Here is a 2203-nt window from a genome sequence, read left to right as displayed (position 1 = left end):
GATTATCTTTTTCCATCCTTTCATTTTGAGCCTATGTATGTCCTTAAAGCTGAAGTGAGCCTCCTATAGGCAGCATATGGCTAGGTCTTGTTTTTTTATCCTTTTATACACTCTGTGACTTTTGGTTGGTGAATTTATTCCATTTACATTTAGAGTAATTACTGATATGTTAGGCCTTATTAATGTCATTTATTAGTTGCTTTTTAGGTGTTCTGTAGTTCTGTTGTTTCTTTTTTCCTCTGTATCTGCTTACCATTTTAAATTAGTGATTTTCCATTTTCTTCTTGTTAAACAAAAAAATTGCTTAATAATACAAAAGCACACACAAAGTATAAAGCGATAAGAAATTTAAATATCTAAGTCAGAGCAAACAGGTGGCAATTCAACATCCAGAGTTGACAAATTGCCTGAAAGAAACTGCAACAGATTAGATTCCCCCTGATGAAGAGGGAATCTTCAAAGGTGAAGAGGGGCCAAGGTATATAACAGCTTTTCAAGTTTCCTCTCCTCACTGAGAATCATGAGAGACACTCCATTCAAGGGGAGGTGTCCAATTTGATGCTTTTAAGGCAGGTCAAAACCCTCAAAATCTAAAGGATTGAAGGGAAAATGTGTCTCTATTTCTGGATAGGTATCATTTGAGGCAGGAACAGAGTTTTTTCTTTAACAGTGATTTTGGTCATCTTTTTGGCAGAGAAGTTGTCGCTGAGGCATCTATTAGTCTTTACTGACTTTTTTTGTAGCTCTGTTGACAGTTCCTAAAGACTTTCTGGTGGATTTAGGTAAGGCTGTTGGAAAATCAAACATTTTGCAAACATGAGATGTTGAAACCCAAGATCTCCCATCTAAGACTTTGACTGAAGTCCTAGACCCCAGCTTCAGTCTCTCCTTAGAAGCCACACGGATGCCTGGTTCTCCATTTTCCTTAATAACAAAGATCAGAGTAGTCATTCTGGATTAAGTAAGACTCAGTCTCTTTTTCTGTTCTGACTGCTTTTTTTGATTTTCCACTCTGATTCCCTTTTCTTTATCTTTTGTGAATCTACTCTAAGTTTTAGTTTTCTGGTTGCCAGGAGGCTTACATAAAACATCTTATGGAAAAAACAGTTCATTTTAATGTTATAGCCACTTAACTTCAATCACATATGAAAACTCTAGACTTCTACTCCCCAACTTTTATATTTTTTATATCACAAGCTATGTCTTTTTATATTACGTGTTTGTTAAAAAATTATGGTAGCTACTCTTCTATAGATGCTTTCTATTGCATTTTCCATTTCATTCATTAGATTCTTCAACTCCAGAATTTCTGTTTGGTTCTTTTTCATGATTTCAATCTCTGTTAAATTTATCATTTTGTTCATGTATTGTTTTCCTGATTTTGTTAAATTGTCTTACTGTGTTTTCTTGTAGCTCATTGAGCTATTTTGAATTCTTTATCGAGTAAATTGCAAAATTCCATGTCTTTGAGTTTGGCAATTGGAGATTATTGTTATCTTTTGATGATGAAAAATTTCCTTGATTCTTCATGTTTTTGGAGTTCTGCATTGCTGATATCACATTTGAAGTAGCAGAATCACCCACAAATCTTCAGGTTCCCTTCAGGTGAGATACATTGATCCTTTGTCCTATTATATCTGGGGTTTCTCTGACCTTCTATGGATACACCAACTCCACACTTCTTGCTCCCTCTTGTGGCAGAATTCTTAAGCTTTTATGCCTTCTCTCGTTCTTACTACTCACCAGGTGAGCTGCTGGAAACCTATCTCTTTTTTGCAAAAAGTAGCGCTACAGCTCAAGTTTGTGATTTCTCCCTTGCCCACAGACTTCAGTCTGATTTTCTGAGCGCACTCCATTTGCCACACTTGGGAGCCCACACAAGGAGCCAGCAGAAGAGTGGGGCGAGGTGTGTATTTAGTAATTGGGGCACTGAGGATGCCTGCAGTTCTGATGGGGGGGATTCTCGCAGGTGGGCTTCCTTTGGAGTCCTGAAAGCAGTCAGCAGGACTCTCTAATGCCCTTTGACATTCTTATCTGCCTCTCTCCTCATCTCCTCTCATCCTCCAGTCATGGATGTCCTCCCCTCAGTACTGTGGGTACTGCTGGAGAGAAATGGGTTTCTCTAGTAGCTTCCCACACAGCTGGGGTAGCCTGGCACTCATTCACCACTCACCTTTTCTCCCCCAAGAGAGGTTGCCACCAG

The 2203-nt window shown here is 38.6% G+C and overlaps 1 pseudogene; it reads right to left on the bottom strand.

The window, feature by feature from the left end:
- Window positions 1–348: 348 nt before the first annotated feature.
- On the bottom strand, window positions 349–951 carry LOC102996532 (securin-like; annotated as a pseudogene).
- Between the last annotated feature and the right edge of the window lie 1252 nt (window positions 952–2203).

Source organism: Physeter macrocephalus, chromosome 2 (assembly GCF_002837175.3).
Source record: "Physeter macrocephalus isolate SW-GA chromosome 2, ASM283717v5, whole genome shotgun sequence".
Lineage (NCBI taxonomy): Eukaryota > Metazoa > Chordata > Mammalia > Artiodactyla > Physeteridae > Physeter > Physeter macrocephalus.
Note: the sequence above shows the minus strand (reverse complement) of the source record. Positions and strands in the feature narration are given on the sequence as shown.